Source organism: Mustela nigripes, chromosome 11, assembly GCF_022355385.1.
Source record: "Mustela nigripes isolate SB6536 chromosome 11, MUSNIG.SB6536, whole genome shotgun sequence".
In the NCBI taxonomy this organism is placed as follows: domain Eukaryota; kingdom Metazoa; phylum Chordata; class Mammalia; order Carnivora; family Mustelidae; genus Mustela; species Mustela nigripes.
In genome coordinates this window covers 22584354-22596470 of record NC_081567.1, presented here as the reverse complement: position 1 = coordinate 22596470, position 12117 = coordinate 22584354, and the positions used below count along the sequence as shown (strand labels likewise).

At 49.4% G+C, this 12117-nt stretch overlaps 1 long non-coding RNA gene across 5 annotated transcripts in view; it reads right to left on the bottom strand.

Moving 5' to 3' along the window:
- LOC132026843 (uncharacterized) overlaps window positions 1-6371 on the bottom strand; it is a 29950-nt gene extending 23579 nt beyond the window's left edge. For all 5 annotated transcript variants that reach the window (XR_009407017.1, XR_009407016.1, XR_009407019.1 and 2 more), the window contains exon 1: window positions 6119-6371. This is a non-coding gene — a long non-coding RNA (uncharacterized LOC132026843). The remainder of the gene's footprint in view (window positions 1-6118) is intronic.
- Window positions 6372-12117: the final 5746 nt, after the last annotated feature.

The window sequence follows — 12117 nt, the reverse complement described above, 5'->3', positions numbered from 1 at the left end:
TCGGAATGAGAGGGCAGAAGCAGTGGTGGAGAAAAGGAGGTAGATTCCAGAAAAAATCAGCCGACAAAATCACACGTCTGGGTGAATGATCGCAGAAGGGGGAAAGGAAGTCAAAGCAGAGTTCAAAAATGACTCTTCCCTTTTGCACGTGGGAGCTGAAGGGCACACTGGTCCCAGTCATGGAGTTCAGAGGGTGGGGGTGACAAGGAGGAAAAAACAGGCAGGGGATCTCAAAGCACTTTTGGAAGGACTGGATTTGAGATAATCCAAATGCAGGTTTCCAGTTGGCAGCAGGAGACCAAGGGCACCATGGGAGGATCATGAAAAGCAAAGGGAGTCCCACCACACAGTGCAGATTCTACCTTGTGGCTGGTCGGGTATCAAAAGGTTTCCAGTAACATAGTAACAGGAGAAGATGTGGGATTCCAAAAAGATCACCTTGGCCAGATCAGGGGAACTTGGGTGGGAGAAGGAGCTGCATGAGAAGCAGGCAGAACAAGGAGGAAGTGTTGCAACAGACCAGATAGGAGAAGGGGCCTGAGCCAGGGAAAGAAAAGGGAAGAGACTTGCCCTTTTTCACCAAAGCAGCTCTCACGTAGCTCCTGGAGATGGTCAAAAACCCAGAGTACATCACCTCCCTGACTTGAAACCCCTGGGTCCTCCCCTGCATTTCACTCTCTGAAAGCCTCTCCAGGATGCCCTCTTGCTACCCGCCCCCCGACACGTCAGGTGCCGCTGACACAGCTCTGGGCTTCAGTGTTCAGGCTAGTTTCTCCTGTCTGGCACACACCTATTTGTCTTGTGAAGACTTCCCTCCTCCACTGGGAAAGAAGGAAGAGCAGTGCTGACATCAAGAAGGCGGCCTGGCACCATGAGCAAGGCTGCACAGCAGACACAGAGAGGCCATGTGTTTCCCCTGTTGGACATATGCGACCTCAAAGAATTGCAGCACTTCCTCTCTTGTCCAAACAGACAAAACCAGGTTGTCATGCCCATCACAAAATACCAATCATCCTCTCTCCCAGCTCATAGGAGTGAGTGCCTTCCTTCTGAATTGACACTGTTCATCTCACTACTCACACCTCCTTCTAGAGAAGACCGATGGACCTACCCAGTCCCAGAACTGTCCCAAAGCACCCAGCCCAGAGCACACTCCTTCTTCCTTGATTGCTACCCAAAACATCCACCCAAAGCTCAAATCCTGTATGTTCTAACACCCTCTTTCTTACTGATCAGCCCCACAATTCCCATGATGTGGGTTCTCCCCCACGATGAGTAACAGAACCCACTGTGTTTAAGGAAAGGTGTGCTCCCAGTGGCCTCTGGGGAGGATGCTGACCACTGTCACAAGAGGAAAGGACGGTTCCCTTTCTTGGAGGGATGTCCATGGAGTTCCAATCTGAAGGTTCCCATCTTCTCTGTGAAGCAGTATGCATCCCATGGCCCATGTTATGCAGAGAATGAAGGAGGGTAGCGTCAATCACAGGGTTGAGGAGAGTGGGAAAAGTCTGCTGGAAGGATTCTGGAGAGTGGGAAAGGGAGCTGCCCAGGGAACCACAGAATGGGGGAGCTCCATGAGGGCACAGGGGAGGCTGGTTCACAAGAACTCGCAGTTGTTCCAAGCTGCCCTGCTGTGTGATTCCCACCACGAGGATTCAAGGCGAACATGGATGCTTTGCTTCACCCATGGCTTAGGGTTTACTCAGATGAAAGGCAAGGGTGGTAGAAGCATTGCCAGGACAACTGCTGAATCATGGGCTGGGAAATCCAAGCTCAGGTGAGAGATGAGAGCCTCGAGGGAGCATCTAAAAGACAGAGAAATCCAAGGAGGTCCTCGGGAAGAGCACGCAGATGGCAGAGCAGAAATGACAGAAGGAACATACTGGAAAGAGATTGGGGTTGAAAGGTGCTGCACTGCTCACGTGCAAGGTGGTGCAGCACCAGGGTGGAAATCCAAGGCACCACGGTGATAGTGGTGGCAGAGATGATCATGGCAAAGTAGGCATTTGAGAAAATGAATGCCTGTTGGAGGCTGGGCCCTCCATGCACACACTGAGGCCACCCCAGCTAATGGCAAGAATCAAGACAGAGGAGGCTGTGGGCCTGGAACCCAAGTCTTCAATGAATTAGGTGAATAACTACGAGGAAGGGAGAAAACAGTAATGATGAGGAGGTCAGGATGCTCTCCCTGGGGACCACAGATCTCCAAGAAATGGCATGGGGGCAAAGAAGCGAGAAGATACCATCTTGAACCCCCCAATCCTGAATAATGTGGGGTATGAGAACACAGGCAGCACCTTAGGAAGTTTCAGGAACAGATGTCCCCCCAGGGTCCAAGCAAAGACAGGGAGGAAATGGCTAATGGACTCCTAATTTCCCAGGATACAGGGAAGGGTTGGGGGTGGGGGTCACAGGAAATAAAAGAGGGAACTGCCTTAAGGGAACAGCAGAATGGAAAGATAAGGGAGAGAGGAACTGGGAGTCACGAGAGTTGGTGATCACGGTAAGTGCTTGAAAGAGTCCTATTGAACCAAATGGAATTATTAGAATATAATAACATATAAGCCCGATGTGTCCAATAGAAGAGTTCTAACTGTAGGATGGTAGGAGTGAGAGCACCAGTCCATGATGAAGGTCAGGACACTGATGATGGTGACATGGTGCTGACACTCACTACCAGTCTTGAACACCAGCTGTGCGCCCGGCACTGAGGGGAACACTCCGTATCTAGTCCTCCCAACAGTCTTCTCTGGAAATTCCTTGCATGGCTAGCCCCAGGAGGGCTCTGTATTGAAGGCAGGCATACATCAAAGCAGTGGCATCCTAGGACTCTTGGGAGGCTAACTGGCTTTCTTAACATGGCTGTAACCTGGGGAGGCAGGAACCAGCCTGATCCACAGTGAGGACATAGTCAGTAACTACATCCAAATAATATTCAGAAGGAGGGAAATCATGGGTTGCGTTGAGTGCCTGACTCTTCATTTAGGCTCAGGTCATGACGTGAGGATCATGACATCTATCGCCACATCAGGCTCTACGCTCACTGTGCATTCCTGCTTGAGATTTTCTCCCTCCCTTTCCCTACTCCTCTCCCCACCCACCGTGCGCACCCCTGCCACAGGGGCGTGCACTCCTTCTCTAAAATAAATGAATAAATCATATGTACAAAGAAAAAAAGAATGGAGAGAAATCAAAAAGTAGTAATAATAACTTGTGAAAGGCATCACTCTGGGCCAGATCCTGTGCTGACTGCCTTGAATCTATTTCTCATTTAGTCCTTACATCCCACAGGCGGGTTACCATTCTTAGCCCCACTCCAAAGAGAGGACTGGGGCAGAAAGGGATCTGTCCATGATTCTTGCAAGGAATCCCTGTGTTATTAATAACATGACTCTCTGACAAGTTTTAAGGATTTAACACACCACAGTGAAGATGCAGATCACGAAATCATGGAACTTGAAGGACAGAGGCCTGCAAAATGGCTTCAAACATTAACTTGTGGATTTTCCCAATCTTCTTGCATGTTGTTCCAATGAAGGAAAGGCCAGCGCAAAAAAAAGCTGTCATGAAACAGATCCACATGGCAAACATACCTGGTCTCTACAGCCCGGGACCTATCCCAGAAGATCTGACTCAGTGAGTCTAGAGGAGGATCTAAGAATCCTCCTCGTTTTTCTTTAAAAAGCCCCAGAGGCTCTGCTGATGTGCCCTTTGGCCTGGGTACGACTACCTTAGAGTCTCTGCAATTCCAAACCCAAACTTCCCCTACAATGTGTAGTGGTTGGCAGACACGGGGGGGCATTGGAAACTGAGGCAGAGAGGAACAGAGAAATTATAATAGCTTTCCCATAGAGAGACAAGAAAAGGTAAGCTGTAGTTATGCTACTTCTCTCTCCTTTTGTTGTATCTGAGTTACTCTACAGTTTACTTTTTTTTAAGTAAGCAAGTTTACACAAACTGTTACCAACAAATATTAAATAAATCCATATTAACTTTTCAATAAACACAATCATAATATGCTATTGAAAAGTATTTTCTTGGGGCGCCTAGGTGGCTGAGTGGGTTAAAGCCTCTGCCTTCGGCTCAGGTCATGATCTCAGCGTCCTGGGATCGAGCCCCGCATTGGGCTCTCTGCTCGGCGGGGAGCCTGCTTCCTCCTCTCTCTCTGCCTGCCTGTGATCTCTGTCTGTCAAATAAATAAATAAAATCTTTAAAAAAAAATTTTTAAAAAAAAGTATTTCTTTCTCTCTGATCATTTCAATGGTACATCAGATTCTCTTAGCCAACAGCAGTTGATACGAGAAAAATTATTTCTGATTCAACAGTGCTACACATGGGGTCAACAGCCCCTACAAAATGGAGAAGAAATGAAGTTGGGTCGAAGCCATTTACGTTCACAAATGTCACTGCAGACTGTCTCCAAGTCTTCAAAACTTATGTATTTATCTATTTATTGCATCAACCACCACTAACACCTATTACATGTCATACATGGCTCTTTTAACATTAAATACCATTTCATCTTTACAATCATCTATGAAGTAGGATTATTATCATCCCCATTTCTCACATCAGGAAACTGAGATAAAGAGTGCTTTAGTAACACAGCTCTTAAGTGGCAGAGCTAGGAGCAGCTTGGCTCTGGACTCCATGGTTTCAGTCATTATGCTTAGTCTCCAAGAACCTACAGAAAGAGCAAGTCTTAACCCCAAACCTTGGTTTTCCCCACCCTACAGTCCCCACGTGGCCCCAGCCTCAAGGACATTCAATTCCTTTAACACTCCCGTCCTGTTCTAATGGAACGCCCTCCCACGTCTACCATTTGTCTTAGCCTTCCGATCTCCGCTGAGACATTATTGCCTAAATTACAAACTCAAACACACCCTGTATTTCTCAGCACTCAAGGGAAAACTCTAATTACGTATTTCACGGCTAATTATTTGCTTCCTGTCTCGCCCAAACAGGTGGTGAGCACCTCAGATACCGGTCAGACTATTTAACATGTGCTCCCAATCTCCATCAACCACCCACCCAAAAGGAAGGGCCCACCACAAAGTACAGTCTCAACAATTTCTGCTGAACGAACTACACTCCAGCCTCGTGCTTGCCAATATGTCACAAACATCTGTGCGCACCACGCTGCCCCCACTACACCCCTGAGAATGTAGACTCCGGTGGCCTCCACGCAAAAGCTCTGGAAAGGACTGGCTCTGCCCACCAATATTATGCGGTCCTGGGCCCGCACTCCCTCCAAACCACACTCCCCCCCCCCACCCCGCCGCCTTGATTGGCCGGATCTCAGGTGCACAGTGGGGATCCTGACAACCCCCAGTGGAATGTAACCTATTTAAGAGGGAGAACCCGGGGGCGCCTGGGTGGCTCAGTGAGTTAGGACGCTGCCTTCGGCTCAGGTCATGATCTCAGGGTCCTGGGATCGAGCCCCGCATCGGGCTCTCTGCTCAGCAGGGAGCCTGCTTCCTCCTCTCTCTCTCTGCCTGCCTCTCTGCCTGCTTGTGATCTCTCTGTCAAATAAATAAATAAAATCTTTAAAAAAAAAAAAAGGGGGCGCCTGGGTGGCTCAGTGGGTTAAGCCTCTGCCTTCGGCTCGGGTCATGATCTCAGGGTCCTGGGATCGAGTCCCGCATCGGGCTCTCTGCTCGGCGGGGAGCCTGCTTCCCTCTCTCTCTCTCTGCCTGCCTCTCCATCTACTTGTGATTTCTCTCTGTCAGATAAATAAATAAAATCTTATAAAAAAAAAAAAAAGGGAGGGAGAACCCGAACTTCTCCCCCAACAACTCCACACTTACTCCCTTCACGCCACCGGTCTTCCGGCAAGACTTTAGTCCCAACAAGGCCGACACCCCGTCTGCCTGCTACAGGAGCATCCCCAGCCCCGCTCTCCCCAGACCCGGCGCACCGCACAGGTGAGATAATTAGCCGCTCCATAAACGAAGCCCCGCTCCGGGCTCTTCACAGCTGTGAAAGGAAGGACGCACGAGGTGACCGCGAAAGACCCTATTCCTGAGACACATCCCCGCCTCCCACCAAGGCCCCAGCCCCCACCCCACCCCACCCCACCCCCAGGGTCGCTGAGCCCTGAGCCCCGGCCCGCAGGTACCTCTGAGCATAGAAGCATTTTCACGAGCGCCCGCGCACTCCCTCCTCCTCTGTGTCTGTCCAGGACGAAGAACAGGAGTTGAATGACGGCGTCCTCAGGTCACTGGCCTTGGGCGCGGGTGTTCCCGGATGAAGTGCCTCACGGAGAGAGGGAAGCAGGGTGCCGAGGGGAACCGCCAGCCTCTGAGAGGCCGGTGAGAGGGGCTGGTTCCACCCACTCAGGGATGCCGCTCCTGTCAGGGCCGCGAACAACCTTCCCGCCCATTGGCGCGTCTGCCCAGTCGCTGATTGGACAACTTCCGCGCCCCCCTCGGGCTGCAGAGGGGCTCATTGGATAGCTCGTACATCCACCAAATGCAGACACCGGCCCGGGAGTAAGCAATCCTTTTTGGGAATTGTAGTCCTGGGGGCGCGGGGAGCACCCGGGTGTCCTTTCCTTGTTCAGAACCTATTATAACTGTCATTCAACGGGCAGATCTGAAGCATTGGGGCAGAGAAATGGAACCTACAAGCCCACTTCTTTATTTGTCTAGAATTTTTTTTTAATAAATGCAGGACAAAATACATGTACAGAACATCTTAACTGTGCATAATCATGAAACCCGTGAACGCACCAACTTCAGAAATAATTGAGGTGCCCCGGGAACCCTTCTCCTCCAGGGTTCTACCCTCCCCCTCCCTAAAGGTCACGAATATGGTGATTCTTGTTTCTCCTCCCACCATTCCGTTCTTTTTCTCTGCAGTATTTGATTATATATGTGCGTTTCTCTAAACATGCGTGCTGCTTGGTTTGAAAGTCATAAAAATGTTCTGTTCCCTTCTTTCACTCCATAGTATGGTTCTGAAACTCAGCCACTGGGGCTTGTAACTGGCAGCCCTAGTTCGCTTTCACGTTCCTACAGTTCGGCATTGTACCGGTTTTCCACACATTCCTTCCTCCACCTCTGAAAGGGATTCTGGGCGCAAAGTCCTTCCTTAAGGACGACTCCTGGCGCACAGTCTGCGCTCCATTAACATTCGTTCAGTGGTTAAAACTGAGCCCGGACTACCCGTCACACTAACACTTGTTTCTTCCCGCTGGATTTTCTGCGCTTCGCGCCGACGCTGGGGATCCTGGCACCTCTTCGCCTCTGTGAATGAGTCTAAAATGCTCTAAGCCGCCAGAAGAAAGCCGGCTTTCCCCTGGCGCACCGATGACTACCATTCCCAGAAAGCATTTCGGTGCCCTTTAGGCGTCTATTTCCATTCCCCGCCCCCTCGGCAAGCTTCCGGGTTGTGTGGGTGGCAACGAAAGAATTATCCAATGACCCCAGAGCAGGGCCAAGGAGGCCAATAAACCCGGGCCAATAAGCGTCTAGATTACCGTGAGCAGGAAGGTGTCTGGGGGATTGGACGTCAGAGGCGTCATCGAGCTGCGCCAGCGGAGAGCGGTGGAAGCCGGTCCATCTCTCCTGTCTTTTCGGCGTTTGCCTGGTTCCCTCCGTGTCTTGGACGCCTTCCGTGTCCCCGGTGGGCACAGCATCCCAGAACCTCCACGCGCATGGCCACTAGCCTGAGGTCGCCCTCTTTCACCTCCTTTTCTTCCTCCCTGACAGACACAGACCACGAGGATGTGCGCAGCCCTTGTGAAGATGCTTCTATGCTCAGAAGTAAGGGGGGGGGGGGCTTCCTTTTTTTTCCGATTTGTTTGTTCCTGGATATACTTGTCGGGGGGAGATGTGTCTTTTCACCGTGCTCGTCTTTCTCCGTTTTTTTTTGTTTTTTTTTTTTTTTTTTCAGCTGGGACGGTCATTTTGTTCATGGCTGGATTGGGAGCCTCAAGCCCCTGGATGGCCGCATGAGTCTTTCTGACGAGATGGGGAGCAGCATCACTAAGAGAAAAGCAAGTGTGCTGTTGAGGGTTTCCCACGGGGAGAGAAGTAGGACACCAAACGCCCCCTCCCTCCACTTTTCGGTTTTGCATCAGCTCATGGTCCCTGCGCCGCCATGGATGTGTACCACAGAGCCCTGAGGGCTCAGGACGACTCAGGGTTAACAGGGAGAGGAGCGGCAGCTCAGGAGCCCTGCAAGGCCACTCCCATTGCCTGAACCACAGTGACTGAGGGGGCAGCCAGGGAGCCATTCTTACATTTCCCTGGGGTCGCAGCCCCCCTCCTTTCCACCCACAACACAGAGGGCCGCCCCCAGGGCTGTGCTTGGGGTGTGCTTTCCCCCATAGGATCTGTTGGTCAGCATCCAGCACTGGCCCAACACCCAGTCCCTGGAACTCAAGCACACCAGTCAGCATGTCCTGTGGTTGCCGACCTCAGGGGGGAGCCTTGGAGACCAATACAGGCCACATGCAGGTTACATAGGTGACACCTCCCTCCTAGATACAGTCAATTCACTTTTTTCTCAGGATGGGACATTAGTTTGGAAATGGATGGCAACCTCCATGTGACATAACAGAACGCGAGCCAACCCATAAGCTGGCCGGCGATTGCCAGTTCCTTCCCATATCATGATTGTCACCACTGGGGTCATGACCTGAGCTGAAGGCAGACACTTAACTAACTGAGCCACCAAGGAGTCCCTATAATCCCTCCTATTTTAAGCCCACAGTGCCCATTTCCCTTTGGGTCTGTTGAAGAAACCTAACCCCCTTTCCCCCACTTCTCCCTCAGCCATAGGTACCATCTTTGAACAACTCTTTAGACAAGGCTTCATGTCTTCCATACTCCCAAGTGCCCTGTTGCCTTTTCTGTTTTTCCATATTCAGCTATATCTCGGGTTTAGGTGAATTCAGGGAACAATGATTGCTGGATAGGAAATTCAGTCAACTGGCTTTCAGGGAGTTGCTTGTTGTTCAGTTGGTGTTTGGTGCACTGGCTTGTCTGGGTATTGGCCTGATTGTGTATGTCTTAGCTCATCAACTCTTGGTCTTTGTCCTTTGGAAGGAAGGAGAGAAGAAAAGAAAGGAAAAAGAACAAAAAGAAAAGAAGGAAAAAAGGAAGAAAAGAAGTAGGGAGAAAGGAAGGACCATCATCCCTGAGGTAAAACTAATTAACTAACCTAGCTGAACTCCAACGTAAAAAGGCATCATACGGACGTAGACCATTCCTGACACATCAAAAATCTCGGCTCTTTTGCTCAGGAGAACAATTTCTCCCAGTTCATTCTTCCTTTCTCCTTTGCCACTGTCCATATCCAACTGCCAGACCAAAATGTGCTTTGAAAGTGCTGAGTCTCTGAGAAAAACTGGTGGTGGACGTATGTTCTTAGAGTTTCTCCTTCACCACAAGCCAAGAAACTCAAGCATCTGCAAAAGACTTCACAAAGAATTGGAATGGGAAGGACTCAGTGATGATGACGATGATGGTGGTGGTGGTAGTCTTGATATCATATTATATTAAACAACCTCTTTTTAAGATTTTCTATTTATTTGGCAGAAAGATCACAAGTAGGCATAGAAGCAGGCAGAGAGAGGGGGAAGCAGGCTCCCCACCAAGCAGATAGCCCATTGCGGGGCTCTTCCCTGGACCCTGAGATCATGACCTCAGCTGAAGGCAGAGGTTTTAACCCACTGAAACACCCAGCAGCCCCTAAACAACTCTTTATAGATCTCCAGTTATGAACCAGTCTGTATGCTCAGCCCTCTGGGTCCAGAATTGTGTAATAAAAATACAGTTTATTTATTTTTACTGAGGTATATTTGACATAGAACATTGTGTCAGTTTAAGGTGACTTGATACTTTTGTGTTGCAATACAGTTGTTATTGTACTGTTAGCTAACACCTCTATCATGTAACATAATTCTTATTTCTTCTAGTGTTGGGAGCAATTAAGATCTAGTTTCTTGGGGTGCCTGGGTGGCTCAGTGGGTTAAAGCCTCTGCCTTTGACTCAGGTCATGATCTCAGGGTCCTGGGATCAAGTCCCGCATCAGGCTCTCTGCTCAGCACGGAGCCTGCTTCCCTCTCTCTCTCTCTGCCTGCCTCTCTGCCTACTTGTAATCTCTGTCTGTCAAATAAATAAATAAAATCTTTTTTTAAAAAATCTAGTTTCTCAGGAAGTTTAATGTTTCTGATATCATTGTTGTCTATAATCACCATACTGTGTATTAGATCTCCAGGACTTACTGAACCTTCAGTTACACTATGTGCCTTCGACAATACCTCTCCCATTTCCCTGCCCCCAGCCCTTGGTAACCACCACTTCATTCTGTTTTTACAAATTTGGGGTTCTTTTAGATGCCACATAGAAGGATATGGTTTAGAAGCACCCAGGTGGCTCAGTCAATTAAGCTTCTACCTTTTGATTTCAGCTCAGGTCATGATCTCAGGGTCATGAGATCAAGCCCTGTATTCGCCTCCAAGCTCAAGCTGGAATCCGCTGGAGATTCTCTCTCTCTCTCTCCCCCTCATTCTTTCTCTCTCTCTCCCCTTCCCTGACTTGCACATGTGCTCTTTCTCTTTCTGTCTCTAAGTAAATAAATAAAATCTTTTTTTTTTTTTTTTTAAAGAAAAAAGGTACGTTATTTGTCTTTCTCTGGCTTATCTTAGCATGATGTCTTCAAGATCTGTATTTGTTGTTGTAAGTGGCAGAATTTCCCTGGCTGAATCCTAGTCCATTGTAGCTATCTACTACATCTTTATTCACGCACCCATTGATGGACACTTAGCTGGTTTCCATACCTTGGCTCTTGTGAACAATACTGCCACAATCATGGGAATACGTGTCTGTCTGGTCTTTCACTGAGTACTTAGTACCACAAGGACAGTTTTACACACTGTACTTGGATTAAGTCACTCGATTTCCCAAGCATGACAGCAGGAGCCACTATGATCATCCCCCCAGAGCATGAGGCCAAGAGCAGCGCAGTAGTGCACACAGTCACACAGCTAGTGAGCAGGAGAGCAGCTTTGCAAAACCAGTGGTCCAAGTCCAGAGCCAGTCTCCTGAGCACTGCTCTGTCCTGCCCCTTCCCAGCTCCTCCAGAGCCTGTGGTCTAGGCTGGGGTGGCAGTTTGGGTGGCCAGGCTGAGTGGTGAGGAGTGTGAGGAGCCACAGTGAAGGGGAACTGTCTAAATCCTTTTCTCAGAATCACCAAGTCTAAGCAAGATCTTGAGACGTCACTAGACCGAATCGCATCTCCCCAGATTCCACTTCCTTATTCTCCACCCAGGATGGTTCCAGCCAGACAGCCGAGCCATGAAGGCAGGGCTTGTGGTCTCTGCCGGACAATTGGTTTGTCTCCATTAGACTTCATGTGTCTTCCTGGAAAACTCCAGCAAAAGGTCATGAGGCTGGAGGGCGCCTGGATGGCTCAGTGGGTTAAGCCTCTGCCTTCGGCTCAGGTCATGCTCTCAGGGTCCTGGGATCGGCCCCCACACTGGGCTCTCTGCTCATCAGGGAGCCTGCTTTCCCCTCTCTCTCTGCCTGCCTCTCTGCCTACCTGTGATCTCTGTCTGTAAAATAAGTAAATAAAATTTTAAAAAAGAGAAAGGTCATGAGGGTGGAGCCCTTATGAATGGGAGTAGTGCTCTTAGAAAAGAGAACCCAGAGAACTACCTAGCCCCTTCAACCCTGTGGCAATACAAGGAGAAGTCTGTGCCTCCGAAGATGGCCCTCACTCAACCATACCAGCGCCCTGATGTTGGACATCCAGTCTCCAGAACTGTGAGAAGTAGATTTCTGTTTCTAAGTCACCAAGTCTGTGGTATTTTGTTATAAGAACTCAAATGGACTAAGACACCCTCCTAAGCAGTTTGTACATCTTATTTATAGTACTGAGGTAACAACTAATTATTATTATTGTTATTTTTAAAGATTTTATTTGTTTGAGAGAGAGAGTGAGAGAACACAAGCAGCGGGGAGGGTCAGAGGTTCCCCCACCTCCACCTCAGCAGGGAGCGCCTGCAGGGCTTAATCCCAGGACCCTGGGATCATGACCTGAGCCGAAGGCAGACACTTAACCAACTGAGTCACACAGGTGCCCTGGTAGTGCCTACTTAGTGTACACG